Source organism: Ursus maritimus (assembly GCF_017311325.1).
Source record: "Ursus maritimus isolate PB19 chromosome X unlocalized genomic scaffold, ASM1731132v1 scaffold_X1, whole genome shotgun sequence".
In the NCBI taxonomy this organism is placed as follows: Eukaryota; Metazoa; Chordata; class Mammalia; order Carnivora; family Ursidae; genus Ursus; species Ursus maritimus.
This window is the reverse complement of record NW_024423319.1, coordinates 31,569,361-31,584,573: the sequence shown is the minus strand read 5'-3', so window position 1 is coordinate 31,584,573 and position 15,213 is coordinate 31,569,361. Positions and strand designations below refer to the sequence as shown.

General features: G+C 45.6%; 1 long non-coding RNA gene across 4 annotated transcripts in view; it reads right to left on the bottom strand.

Moving 5' to 3' along the window:
- Nucleotides 1-15,213, bottom strand: part of LOC103677714 — a 55,203-nt gene that overhangs the window by 12,784 nt on the left and 27,206 nt on the right. For 2 of the 4 annotated variants that reach the window (XR_005834560.1, XR_005834561.1), the window contains exons 2-3: nt 5,132-5,296; nt 1,158-1,915 (exon numbers count right to left, since the gene is read on the bottom strand). This is a non-coding gene — a long non-coding RNA (uncharacterized LOC103677714). Of the gene's footprint in view, nt 1-1,157; nt 1,916-5,131; nt 5,297-8,220; nt 8,333-15,213 lie in introns of those variants that run through there. The other 2 variants (XR_572501.2, XR_005834559.1) reach the window with 2 other exon arrangements.

Genomic DNA, 15,213 nt, shown 5'->3' with positions numbered 1-15,213 from the left:
AGTTTACTACAATAAATGAGGCAACTGGAGCCCAGGAAGAGGTAGCGATCTAGCCCAGGTCACATACCTATTTAGTGGCAGAGCAGAGCTTAGACTTTATGTTTCTTGGCTTTCCAAGCACCACTCACTACAGAGCCAATCTTTTCAGGGTGAACCTCTGTGCTTTCTAATGTAACAATTAGCCATCTTTAAATGGCTAGAATATGAGAATCAGGATCCTCCTCCCTTTTCCAGAAAACACCTGTATATTTTAGCATATCCTTCCAGAGTTATTTTAATGGTAGAAATTTCAGAGTATGCGGCGCCTGGGTGGCTCAGTCGTTAAGCGTCTGCCTTCAGCTCAGGGCGTGATCCCAGCGTTCTGGGATCGAGCCCCACATCAGGCTCCTCCGCTAGGAGCCTGCTTCTTCCTCTCCCACTCCCCCTGCTTGTGTTCCCTCTCTCGCTGCCTGTCTCTGTTAAATAAATAAATAAATTTTAAAAAATCTAAAAAAAAAAAAAAGAAATTTCAGAGTAGATCAAGAAAGCAACATAGAGGGGCACCTGGATGGTTCTGTCGGTTAAGCGTCCGACCCTTGGATTTCAGTTCAGGTCATGATCTCAGGGTGGTGAGATGGAACCCTACATCGGGCTCCATGCTGAGCACGGAGCCTGCTTAAGATCCTCTCTCCCTCTCCTTCTGCCCCTCCCCCATCTCACGCACACACACTCTCTCTCAAATAAATAAATAAATAAATAAATAAATAAATAAATAAATGCAACATAGAGAAGAGGTGTGCCAGACTAGAGTTTTCAGAACAATCTAAACGGACAGAGGCTGAGCTGATTAACAAGACTGTATAATCTTGTTGAGAATTCTGAAAATTACTTTACACAAGTGGAATACAGTGTGTATTACCATCAAATATGAACAAATGAATAAATAGCATATACTCTCCCCTATTGGCCTTCATTAAAGATCTGAGGAAATAGGTATATTTCAGCGGGAAACACACATAAAATAAAACACAAAAGGGAAGTGACTTATATTCATGGACAGTGAATCAAATTGAAATAATTAAGCTCTTATCAAAACAGACGCACTTTTCTCCTAATGATATTTAATAAGAGAATTTTTTAAGTAATTTGAAATACAGTAGCACGGCAAGTACCATATTCCTAAAAAATCCCCATCACACTAAAGTGGAATCCATAAATCTCATATTCACGAGATATTGAATTCTATGCCTCCTAAGCCGGCTGAGACTTTGCTGAGAGCATAGTAGGAATACATTTTCCATTCATTCTGATTACTACAGAGAAAGCATAAATTCTATTTACCATAAAGAGCCGTGACAAAGAAGCACTCCATCTCTTGGTTACAGTTAATGTCACACTAAATATAAAATTATTGATTGCTGCCCAGATATAAGCTACAAAGCATCGCTCTAAAGATCAATAAATTTAAATTTAAATGCCAACTATAATGAGCATCAAATCAGTCAATACATTTAGTACAGTGCCTCCCTAAAGGGGAATTATCATCAGACTCAACACTTTATCTCCATAGGCAAACGGGTCCCTACAGAAACAGTGCAGTCCTCTCTACAGGCAAGCCGTAGAAATCCACTTGATGTATTCCGTTACGGACAAAGAATTCACGATAAAAACGAAAAGTAATCTTTTGAAGAAAATTGTGGGGACTCTAAACAAAACAAAACGAAACCAATTTGATACCTTCTCACATATGTCTGATTCCCAAACATTAGGTTCTTTTTGTTTCTGCTCCAAGTTCATCAGTTACTGCTTACCCAGTCATCGGAGACACTCAACCCCTCCTTTGAGGGTTCCAGGTCCTATCCAAGTTTCAAAACCAACGTATACTCTCTTCAGTCACCTCAAGCCCAGTCCGCCTGGCTCCAGAAGCTTCTTTCTCCTGTGGAATGAGCAAAGTCATTTCCTCAATTTCCTCATCTGAAAATGGGGATAAGAAAATAATAAAGTCTCATAGGTTTAGGGTAAGAATGAAAGATGTAACCAATATAGAGAGCCTGGCTGGGAACCTGCCGCCCCGTGGGTGATTATTAAAAAAGTTACTAACCATGATAACGACAGTCATAATCATAATGAGTTTTCTCCATTTAACCTCTCCCCTGTTGGACAGTTGAGATCCTCACACTTGCTGTGTTTCCAACAACTTAGATACAGCCATCCCTCTCTTTAATTCCAGTTAATTCCATTTTCTCTGCAGAGCTTTTTACTTGGCAAGCCCTATCTCCCATATCTGCCCTAAACATATCTTCCGACTAACTGCAACTCAATCGTTACAGGATGAAATTAACACCTCTCAAGCCTACATTCACAATGAAACAAAATTATGGAATTTTAGAGTTGGAAGTGACCTGAGGACAACTCCAAACATCCTGTGGTCCATGACAGTGTTGACAGTCTTTACCACACAGAGAGAAGGAATAAGAAAGAGATGGTGGGGTGGGGGAGGGCAAGACACAAGTCAGGAGTCAGTGTGAAGTTCTCCCTTAATTGATTATGCAAAGTTCAGTCAAGCTCAACCTCTTCTTATGATAGAAGGAAAATCTAGGAGCTAGAGAAGTGAAGTGATTTGCTCCAAAAGTGAGCAGCACAACAAATCTAGTGACAGAGCTGGAATTAGCATCCAAACCTCCTGGCTCCCCATTCAGGGCTCCGCACTCCGCGGCAGGGCAGGCATCGTGCTGCCTCGGGGCACGTCCTTACACCCGAACAGACTACACTGAGTTCCAGACTGTAAACAACGCTCACTAGCACTGGCCTAACAAATTTGAGGTGCATCTTTACACAATTAAGGCACTTTTAAGCAGCCATGCCCTCCTCGAAAGGACAAACCCTCAACTGCTTGGCTCATTCACACCAGGACCCTGACCTGCTCAGCTCCAACCTATGCTGGCCGCTGGTTCTACTCCTCTTTCCACTATGTCCCTGACTCATCCTTTACATCTGCACGATATCCTTTTCTTCCTGGTGATAACCCATGGTTTTATCTCAAAGTTACGTAGCACAGTATCTGGCCCTCAGTAAGTCTTCGAGGCATAACTGCAGACTAAGTGACCAAATGAATGTCTACGGCCCTGCCTCTCCGCACGGAAATGGAGTCTCGCGCCTCCTTGGACAACAACCGGTCTGGACGGACCCAATTCCCAAGACCTCCTACCACCTGGGCAACCGGAAGGGCTGAGAGGGGGAGGTGAGTCTCAGAAGCTCATTGCTTCGGGCGGGCCACGCAGATGCCACATACCGATGACTGTCAGGTAAGCTCCCAAGATACAACCCCACGGGGTTGACACACTTAGACGGGCTGATCTCCGGAGTCTAGAGTCTTTTTATTCCTCATCCTACCTCTCTTCTCCAAGCACTGTTAGCAGAGTGCCTTGCAAGGAGAAGCCATGCGCTCCACACAGGTGTGATGAACTCAACTTCCCTTCATAGCTGAAATCTGCTCCCCGAACCTGTCCCTACCCCCCGCCCCCCGCCCCCCCCAACATGCAACTGGTAGTCATGTGCATTCCAGTTCTCCCTGAATTAAAAAGAAAAAAAGAAAAGAAAAATGGTCTTTAGTATTACTACCTTCGGTGTGTTTGATTTTCAGCAGAACTGAGCTGTAATTTTTGTGGTGTTGATTCGGGAATTTTATTTTCTACACAGCCTGATACCTTAGGCCTTGCCTTCCCTGAGCAGAGTAGGTGCGGGGCGCCATCCGAGGGTCAGCAATCCCTCCCTCCAACCTCGGCCATGCCATACACTATGTGTCTGCGGTATGAGCAGCAAGCTAGTTAAATGCAGGGCTCTGAGAGCCGCCCAGCTGAGTACAATTCCGGCTCTATCACCTACTTCCCAGCTAAGTTAATTTACCTCTTTGTGCCTACCATTCCTTATCTGGCAAACAGAGATAGCAACCCTTACCAATGGTAAAATAAAAAATCTATTCGGTCTTTTGCCCCATTTCTTGTCACAAAGCTCCTAACGCTCCTAGAATTTTCAGAGGGATGAGAGTGTCTTTTGTTGTTTATCCTGAGCCCTTTTCCACACTTGAGTTCATGCAATCGGTTGACTCAAGGTGGGTCCCCTAGATAGCTTCAAGATGGAGGCTCGCTCGCCAGAAAGACCAAACATGCGGTTCGAGAGATGGCATTTTCTCCTGTATTCCCTGGTGTGGGAGTGCAGGCAGTTGGGGAGAGGGGATGGCACTGGAGATTGAGTTCTAGCAAAACTCTTGAAAAAGGAGACGCGGAGAGCTTGCACGCTGGCGAACTTGGTGATGTGCTGGGAGGGTAGCACACCCGGACAGGGCACCCTGCCCCATGCCTTGCCCTATGTGTCTCTTTGATTTGGCTGGTCCCGAGTTCTATCCATTATAATAAACCGGTAATTGTAAGTCAGGGGCTTTCCTGAGTTCTGTGAGTCATTTTAGGGAACTATCAAACCTGGTGCGGAGGTCATGGGAACATGTGAATTGGTTGTCAGCCAGGGAGAAGTATGTGTCACCTGGGGACCCCCCCACTGGCAGCTGGTCTCTGAAGTGAGTGCAATCATGTGGGACTGAGCCCTTAACCTACAAAAAAGTCTGAACTAACTCTGGGGTAGTGAGTGTCAGAATTTAATTGAATTGTTGGACACCTTGTTGGTGTCAGAGAATTGGAGAATTAGTTGGTGTTGGAAAAGACACCACAGAGTTGATATCCGAAGGAAAAACCAACAGACTGCCTCATAGAGTTGGTCTGGGGATTAAGTAAATTCTATGTGGCACACGGTAGCAAATGATTCATAAAAAGCAGCTTTCACCATTCCTTGCATGACGGTGTGTCTTCATAGCCCGTGAATCACGTCTGATGTCTTCAGCTGCACCCGGAATCCCACCTGGAACCCCAACCAGCTTGGCTCGATCCCTCAGTCCCCGTCTGACTCTGGCCGCTCCTTCTCCTCTTGGATCAGACCTGTCCTACTCTCCCTAGCTACCAGCTGAAATCCTACTGAAATCAGAAAGACACCCACAGCCACCCATCTATGGCAAAGCATGATACTGTCATGTGCTTAACTCTTAGTTCTACTTGCACAATTAGGCCCCAACCATCAGAGGAGACCCTCAGGACACAAATACCTGCCCACTTCAAGGTGAATTTTGTCCCATGTCTTTAGATGCTGGGGTTTGGATAGTCAGCCATCCTCTTCAGATGAGAGCCTTAACCGAGGTTCAGCTCAATCTTCTCCTCCCCATTCCTGCTGAGTCTCAGCATGCCTCATAGACGAGTACCTATTGGTGTGACTTAAAAGGCAGAACAAGACAGTAAGGTAATGATGGTCTCATGACTTTCAGAGCGACTTATTTCCCAAAGGTCTTAATATTGACTTCAATTAGAATTCAAGACGAGGCACTAATCTTTCCAGGATGTTCAAGAAGGTCACCTTTTGTCTAAAAATCGCAGACTTTTTTCATGCGATTCACATATGACCAGAGGTTTCTGACTTCTTTTTCAGAATCTAGATATTCCAGCAAAAAAAAAAAAAAATTAAATACCACACTTTCTGCTAACACCCCCAGGGAAGAAGTGAATAGAAAGGACCATTGAGACCATGAAGACTCCCCCGCAACAAGAGTCTGCTTGTCTGAGACCACCACAGGAGCCAGAATGAATGGGACTTCTCAGTTGATTTTTTTTTTTTTAAGAATCCTAATCCAATTACCTTCAGCTACCAAAGTCAAAATAAGACTTTCCTGGACAAAGATAGAAGCGAATTCATCTGGACAAGTGAAGTCTGTTAAATTCAAAACCAAACCCCAAACCATCATGCATATGTATCTTTCTTTATATAACAGACTTGTTTCTAAATGTGCTGCACGTGAAAAGCCTTTTTAAAAATAAATTGACCCATATTTTAAGCACACCAGAAGAGCTTGCTATTTAAAGGAGTCTCTGTGAGTCCTTTTGTAGAGCAAATAACCACCCATTAATTTATTTGTGAAATCTGATTTCCACACGTTGCTTTCACTTTAAGAGAAAAATGGTAAGCACCAAGTCATGACCAATAGATCATGCCAGAATCTTGCCATCTCTACACCATAGCTACAATCAGCTGAAAAGATCTGTCTTAGTTCCCAGTCACTGACTCATAATGTCATCGAGTCTGAAAGGACCTTGGAGATCAGGAACCCACTCTTTGACATATCTAAAATAAGATTCCACCCCACAGTCGAGATCATGAAAAATGATGAAGCTGGGCACAACGATATTTTTATGCCTAATCCCGAGCACACAGATCTGCAGATCACGTAGCAGCTAAAGGTACGTATTCTGATCCAGGAGATAAAACGCTGGGCACGTGTAACAAAGGTGGCATCCAACATGGCCCTGGGGCCCTCGTGTGCTAGTGCGATCAACAGTGTATGACCCAGCAAACAGACGCAGGAGGAAACTGAGGCATCAAAGTGTCCTTAGGGGCGCCTGGGTGGCTCAGTCGGTTAACCACGCAACTCTTTTTGTTTTCTTTAAGATTTTATTTATTTATTTGTCAGAGAGAGAGCGCACAAGCAGGGGAGCAGTAGGCAGAGGGAGAAGCAGGCTCCCCGCTGAGCAGGGAGCCCAATGTGGGGCTCCATCCCAGGGCCCTGGGATCATGACCTGAGCCGAAGGCAGACGCTTCACAGGTTGAGCCACCCAGGCGTCACAAAGCATCTGACTCTTGATTTCAGCTCAGGTCATGATCTCGGGGTCATGGGATCAAGCCCCGTGTTGGGCTCTGTGCTCAGCAAGGCGTCTGCTTGTCCCTCTCCCTCTGCTCCTCACCCTGCTTACGCTCTCGTGCTCTCTCTCTCTCTCAAGTAAATAAATCTTTAAAAAAAGAAAAGTGTCTATAGGAAGTGCCATGAAGCCAGTAGGGGGAGAGCAGCAGCCCGATTTAGGGTCACTGAGATGGGGGACATTTAGAAGGGACAAGACGGAGGGAGAGTGTTTTCACCCCCTTTCCCAAGCAGCCGGTACGCTGCCACAGTCACCGCCCTAAGCAGTCCTATTTTTCACAACTTCCTTATACATCTTAGCACTTCAGAAACCACAGGTATCCACTGTTTCACATCTCCCCACAGCCATCTCTACCTGCTCCAAGCCTCCCCAATAAAGGAACCCTTTACCCTCCTCATCTTCATTAACACTCACATGGCACGAATTACAGAGATCATATTGTCTACTCTAAACAGGAACACACTTCAAGTATTTCCATACCTGTTCCCTCCATCCGTCAGAGATCTGAGATAGCTTTCATGTAAAAACATGATACAACAGACGGAAAATATAACACACTGCTATAAAGGCAATTTTAGAGGTGCCCACCAAAGAGACCAAAGCAAAATGGCTCAGCAACAGAGCTTTTCTGGCGATCTGCCTGGGTACAGACAGAACTTAGAGGACCCTGGGGAGTAGATGTTAATTTATAGCTGGGACTCTCCCTCTGACATATCAACTATCTCCATCAGACTTTGGCCGGGAGAACATGGTTATACTTGGAACGGGCCTATAATTGGGGAGGGAGATTGGCACCGTAGGCAGTATGTAATTAAGTGCCAAACGGAGTGGCAGGCAGTTCTAGGGGTGATCAAAAGCAGGAAAATCAGTGGGAGCTGCAGTGTCCGCAGAACGCTTTCTGGGGCAGCCAGAGAAGAGGCTGGGAGCCTGCCCATCTCAATTGCTCTCTGACGATGAGGACAGAGCTTCTATAACTTACCTTCCGCCTCGCTTTCTCAGTGGTCACACCTACCCTTTGCCTACAGGGGGCCGGCTCCCCCCCGGGGAGCCCAAGGAATAAAAGAGCATCCACTCCCATGAAAATTTCAGGGCACGAGTACGAATCTTCACACGTGAAAGGTGAAACATTCTGTCATTGAGGGTCCCGAGGAGCACTGGTCTATCATGTGACTTGGTGATTCTAATGACATATCCTCCACTGGGAGGGAAGCAGCCGCTCTGGGAATAAGCGGCCATCATCTGTGGCCCAGGGACGCGGCACCTCCAACTTCGTCAGGTGCTCGGACTCTTGGCAAAATGAATATTCCAGAGTCCTGAGATGCATACGCGATCACGGGCTGGGTTCCCTGCACAAGCTGTAGATCTTCCTAAAGATGCCCATTCTCACCCTACCGTATCTGGCATCCCTGAGAACACTCTTATTTACACACTTATCTAACACAGTTCTCACCAGAAGGACATATAATAATACAAATGCTGCCAATAGTAGAGTTTGGGGCGTCTGGGCGGCTCAGTCGGTGAAGCGTCTGCCTTCGGCTCAGGTCATGATCCCGGGGTCCTGGGATCGAGTCCCACGTTGGGCTCCTTGCTCAGTGGGGAGTCTGCTTTTCCCTCTGCCTGCTGCGCCCCCTGCTCGTGTGCACGCTCTCTCTCTCTGACAAATAAATGAATAAAATCTTTAAAAAAACAAAAACAAATGCTGCCAATAATACATAAAAAATATAAGTAACACTTCTGTAGCATTTACTATATGCCAAGAGCTGTTCTATGCTATTTACATATGTTAAATCATATGATCCTTGTGACGAAAATGCTGCTGTTGTTGCCCATGTCACAGACAAAACTGAGGCCCAGAGAAGGAAAGGAACTTGCCCAGGGTTCCACAATCAGTATAGGTCAAAGCTGCAATTCCAGCCCAGGTTAACTGGTTCCAGAGTTTTTGCTTTTTTTTTTTTTTTTTAAGATTTTATTTATTTATTTGACAGAGAGAGAGAGAGCCAGCGAGAGAGGGAACATAAGCCGGGGGAGTGGGAGAGGAAGAAGCAGGCTCCCAGCAGAGGAGCCCAATGTAGGGCTCGATCCCATAACACCAGGATCATGCCCTGAGCTGAAGGCAGACGCTTAACGACTGCGCCACCCAGGCGCCCCCAGAGTCTTTGCTTTTAACCACTGCGCCATATGGCCTGATCTGTAGAGCAAGAGGCAAAGGACAATTCTTTACTACTAATCCACATCGGCCCAGGTAGATGTAACAGAAAGTCCAGGTAGCAGGGCTGTTCACAGGAGAACCCAGACTAAGCTGCCAACTACATGTTATGATTTGAGAACTGAGCAGAATCTCCTGACCGAAAATATCCCCCACCTTCTGTAAAAATATCCCAGATTTCTACCATTCAAAAGTCACTTCTCTACTTCCTAAAGGCTTTTGCATTTTCAAGAATCCCTATGAAAAGGTAAATATCACAGGGCAAGGTAATCCCTTAAATCCCTACCAGGCATCTACAGTGTGACTAAAAAAAAAAAAAAGTTCATTGAACTTGCACTCGTAAGAGTTGGCTTCCAGCTCTAATGCCAATTATAACTGTGTGACGTCGGGCAAGACGCTTCACCTCTCTGAGTCTCGGTTTCTTTATCTGTTCAATGGCAATGGTAACACCTGCTGTGACTCCCTCACAGGAGCGTTACAGGAATTTAATGGTTGCAAAAGCATTTTGCAGACTTTAAAGGGCTCTACCGCGATAAGCTGTTCTTATGATCCGCTAAACTCCTGGTAAGAAAATATGAATTAGCTGACCACCAAAGAAATGTATGCAGCCAGTGTAAGACAGACCGACAAGGCATAAACCAAAAAGGATCATGGCCCAGCCGACTCAAAACCGTCCGCCTGGGCAGCCGAGTTTCTTCGGGGCTTGATCACACCTGACCAGGACTCCCCACGGGCTTAGCTCTGGTTCTTCTTGACTTTGGCTCCTGTGGCAAAACACTCTTGGCTTGGCATTCCAGGCCCCAGGGCCCCAGACTCCACTCAGTGTCTGGGCCCTAGTACTATTTCTTGACTTTCTTTTCTAGTGTGTTGCTACTGGCAGCACCCATCCTCGGCCCCATTTCTACCTGGGACCTAACACACCTTCCCGCTGTCTGGCATCCTCGACTCACCCAGCTCCCCAGGTACACCAGCACCCTGGAACCTTGCTTCTCTGCCTCAGTCACGAAGTGCCTATGGAGCACCTGATATGGGACAGGCATAGCACTCCCTCCTCCAGGCGAATGCTTCCTCTGGCTCCAATAGCAGGGAGCTGGGGGTGACAGGCAGGGCACAGGGGCACCAAGATGGCGGTGCGGAAGACGGAAAAGTAGGACAGAAGGTAAAAGGATAGTCTTTGTCTGCTCTGCTCTTTTGCAGAAGAGAGTATAAACTGTCATAGAGGGGCCTGCTGATTAAGCATCTACTCTGAGCTACACATTTGGAATATAAACATGAAAGGCAAAATGCCTGAACTCAAAAGGCTTGACATATAATGAGGATGATGGGCAGGCACAGAGACAGGGGTCTCTGCAGGGGCCCAAGCGCCTCTAAGGAAATACTGTTGTAAGGAAGCCCTGTTCCTTTGGTCACCGATTTGTCCTCTAGAGGCCTTAGGTAAAACATGATTATAATACAGCAGTTTGAACATGGGTGCCAAGTTTGTTCGAAATACTAATTGTGATGGGCTACTTTTTCTGCCACATGTCTTTTCCCTTCAGTTTTTCCTCTCTCTCTCTCTTTTTTACTGGGATATAATATACCTACAGTAAAGTGCACAAGGCTTATGTGACTCACTCGGTAAATTTTTATTTGTGTATACACCAGCGTAACTACCACCCAGATCAATATATAAAACGTAATAGCATGCCAGAAGCTTCTCCTGTAACACAAGATTAACCACACCCCACCACAACGAAGTTACCACTATTTTGATTTTCATACAATAGGCTCTTTATAATTTTTCAAAGCACTGATGAGTTATATTTGTTTGGAGAACTCTAGCGTCTAAATGCTGGATCTCCCCTGATATGCATGAGCAGCCCCGCCCCTAAATACTTTGTCATCCTTAATATCCTTAGACCACCCAGACTCTAGCAGTCTGCTACCCCCCTCCCCCATAAGAATTAGGACAATACCTGTCAGCAAAAGAAGGGACATCCGGAACAACAGGACACAAATAGGGGACATACCAGTGCTGGAACCCACTGACAAAGGTTATCACTTTGCTAGATAGCCAAGATAGGGCTCAGCTTTGTTGAGAGCCGATGGGCTATTAGGACAACTCCACTTAATCTGGTACTCTGCTAACGCCATGGCTTACTTGGAGCAAAACCCAAATGTCACCTTTACTCCCCCTGCCCCGACACACTTGGTTAAGGAATGTCCCCTTACCTTCCCCACTAGAGCTCAGAAGAATGGGAAGTATTATCAATGCTTACTAGTGCTCTACCCATACACTGGGAATCTGTGTCTTGCCCTAACGGTACACTCACCTAACAAGAAAGACTGCTCCTCACTTCATATTTGGAACTGGGAAATGAAGGCACCTGGGAGGCTCAGTCGGTTGGGTGTCTGCCTCCGGCTCAGGTCATGATCCCAGGGTCCTGGGATAGAGCCCCACGTCGGGCTCTCTGCTCAGCGGGGAGCCTGCTTCTCCCTCTTCTCCCCACCTGTGCTCTCTCTCACTATCTCTGCCTCTCTCTCAAATAAATAAATAAAATCTTTAAAAAAAATTAAGAAATGAGGATTTAATCAAACCAACACACAATAGAAGCAATCAGAGCTATAACGAAGATCGATATATGGCGCCACAGGAGACTAGAGGAGTGAGAATCTGAGTTAGAGACAATGTCCCAGAGAGAGCTACACTGAAGCTGACTTAAAAGAGGGAACAGCCTATGCAAGAGCTCAGACATCATGAAAGGATGTGATGTTATCAGACGAATCATGTAGCTCAGTGTTGCAGAGTGAAAGGATGGATGGGCACAGAGATAAACCTAGAGAAAACAGTAGAGATCACAAGGGGCCTTCTATGACCTACAAGGAAGTTTAGATTTATGCTATAAGCAATGGAGAACAACAAAATAATTTCGAGCTGGAGAGTGGCCCGATCAGATTTGGATTTTTAAAAATTACTCAGCCAGAAGCGTGGAGAATGGAATGAGGAAGAGACAGAAGATGGCTGCAGTGATCCAGGTGGGACATGGTGAGGTACCCCTAAGACATCCAGGTGCAGATATGCTGTCATCGGTTGAATATGTAGATTACGCATGAATGAATATGGATATCCATACGAATGAATATGGAGCTCAGAAGAGAAATTTAGGTTCAAGGTGAGGTTTCGGGGTCATCTGTATAGACTCTTGGTTTCAGAGTTGTGAGTTCAAGCCCCACATTGGGCATGGAGCCTACTTAAAAATAAAGAATAGAACTAAAAAATAAAATAAATGGTAGTGGTTGAGACTGCCTAGGAAAAGCACACGGAACAGAGTACAAGGGCAAGCTCAGAGCCTTGGGAAACAACAAGATTGAAGAGTCCAGCCAAGGAAGCAGAGCCAGAGGATGAGGTAAGAGGTAAGGGGAAAAAAACAAGGATAGCAGATTGGCACAGTAGCCAAAGGAAAGATTTCAAGGAGGGTGTGGTTATTATTTCATATGCTTTGAAGCGCTACGAGATAAGTATACATTGGTTTGGCGACGGAGCTCGTCTGTGACCTTAGCGCGCACGGTATCATTGCTAAATCACACCACGTGGAGGAGTGAATGGAGGAGTGACTCGGGGGCGAGGAAGCGGAAGCTGCCAGTTCAGAAGCTTTAGTCGGAGTAGGAAGAGAAAAATGGATCAGAGGGGGAATCTGCTATAGACTGAATGTGTGTATCCCTCCAAAATTCATATGTGGAACCCTCACTCCCAAAGTGACAGTATTTGGAGGCGGGGCCTTTGGCAGATGATGAGATCAAGAGGGCGGAGCCATCAGGAGCGGAACTTGTGTCTTGGTGACAGAGGCCCCGAGAGCTCCCTCGCTCCTCCTGCCACGTGAGGGCACCGCGAGAAGGCAGCCATCCGTAAACCACAGAGCAGCCTCTTGCCACACACCGAACGGGCCGGCGCCTGGATCTTGGACTTCGCAGTCTCCGGAACTGTGAGAAATACATTTCTCTTGTTAATAAGCCACCCTGTCCGCGGTATTCTGTTATAGCAGCTTGAGCTAAGAACCGTAGTTAAGAGAGGTCGTTTATCAGTTAAGAGAGACCTGAACCATGGCCAGAAAGTACTGTTCCGCTGGAAATACTGTCAAAAGGAATCAAGCATCAGATGAGAGACTGACCAAAATAACTTTCAGGACTTAAACTCAGAGGTTTTATTATTTCTGCTGATAAGGGATGGAGCTTCCAACATAAAGGCTCCTCTCAGGTTCAGAGGAACTTTCTGAACTTTCTACGTGCAACAGAAAAATTAAATATTTAAATAACGCATTTCTCTTTTGCCATAAATATAGAGAAATGAGTGGAAAGGGAGACTGTGACAGAAATCATTTTTCAGGCCTTCGGCTGTTAAATCCACAAGGTTAAACAAAACCACACAATTTATGCTGAGGAAGGGTACAAATTATTGCCGTCCCTAGGATTTTACCTAATTGGTGCATAGATAACAATTTTAAAAATCCCTCATGGTGGCAATTTACTAACAGAGCAAAAGCAAGGCAATTGTAATGGCCTGTAAATTAACATATAACTTATTAAGCAAATTTTACCCCCAAGTACATCAAAACATCTTAAACATCTGGACAACGGGGGTTGGAAAGCTAGGTAATTGAAACAGAGTTTAAGGGGCATCTGGATGGCTCAGTCGGTTAAGAGTCTGACTTCTTAAGAATCTGCCTTCGGGGGCGCCTGGGTGGCACAGCGGTTAAGCACCTGCCTTCGGCTCAGGGCATGATCCCGACGTTCTGGGATCGAGCCCCACATCAGGCTCCTCCGCTGGGAGCCTGCTCTTCCTCTCCCACTCCCCCTGCTTGTGTTCCCTCTCTCGCTGGCTGTCTCTATCTCTGTCAAATAAATAAATAAAATCTTTAAAAAAAAAAAAAAAAAAGAAAACTTAAAGAATCTGCCTTCGGCTCAGGTCATGATCTCAGGATCCTGGAATTGAACCCCACATCCGGCTCCCTGCTCAGTGGGGAGCCCGCTTCTCCCTCTCCCTCTGCCCCTCCCCACTCGTGCTCCCTGGCATGCACTCTCTCCCCTCTCAAATAAATAAATTAAATAAATAAATAAAAAAACAGGGGCGCCTGGGTGGCTCATGGCTCAGTCAGTCTGCCTTCGGCTTGGGTTGTGATCCCAGGATCCTGGGAATGAGTCCCACATTGGGCTCCCCGCTGCTCTTCCCTCTCCCTCTGCCTGCTGCTTCACCTGCTTGTGCTCTCTCTCTGTCAAATAAAGAAATCAAATCTTAATTAAAAAAAAAGAAACAGTTAAAATTCTTTAGAAGAGACACATGTTCAGCCAATAAATATTTATTGAGTACCTACTACAAGCCAGGCATTGCTCTAGTAACTAGATATTAACAAAAAATAGATGTGTCGGTGTATGTAATTCCTTCTGGAACCTCATCAACACAGCCGGAAGAACTGCCCTCATTTCCAAACTGTTTGAATTTGTGGCCATTTCTATCCTAAAGCCATATTTATCTTCCTATAGAAAGACGTGGAATATTACCGCTGGAGAGACCTGAAAGGATTCCGGCCTCGCCTATCCCATTTCACAGATGGCAAAGTTGAACTAATGAGAAGATTAAAAAAGAGCCAGGGCTCAAACCCAGAATTCCTGAATTCTGATTCAGTGCTTGTTCTACCAATGGAATCACATCAATAAAACCACGTCTCTCCCCCAAAACCCACACTAACCTCCACTGACCTCCACCTCCTTTGATCGACTTTTCAATAATCAGTTCTGCATTTTTCTCTACAATAGCAAAGTTTCTATGACCTGTGGGCACTTGGCCCAGATCTAAACGTCAAGCCTAAGGACTGCAAACATCTCTCATCCACGGGAGGCTGGGGGCGGGGGCAGCTGGCCAAGATGGCCTAGCTTTGGGCATTTCGTTAAAGCGTCCAAAATTCCAGGAAGATGTTGGGTATGTTTTATCTCTATTGTCTGGCTGCTAGGGAGGAGAATGTGTCGTCTTAAAATTTCTATTCAGAATTTTAATTAAATCGTGGCCTGTGGCAAAATAGAAAGGCATTAAAATCAAATGCTAGTGTCTCTTTGTTTATTTTATGAGCTCTCATCTCTAACTAGTTCTCGCTGAAATAATTAAATGTCTCTTCAGCAAATGGACTGTACAGGCTGTTTGGTTTAATGTTTCTTATAACCTGGCAAGTATGTGCTTTATAATTCAGTTGCTTTCTGCCCTTCCCC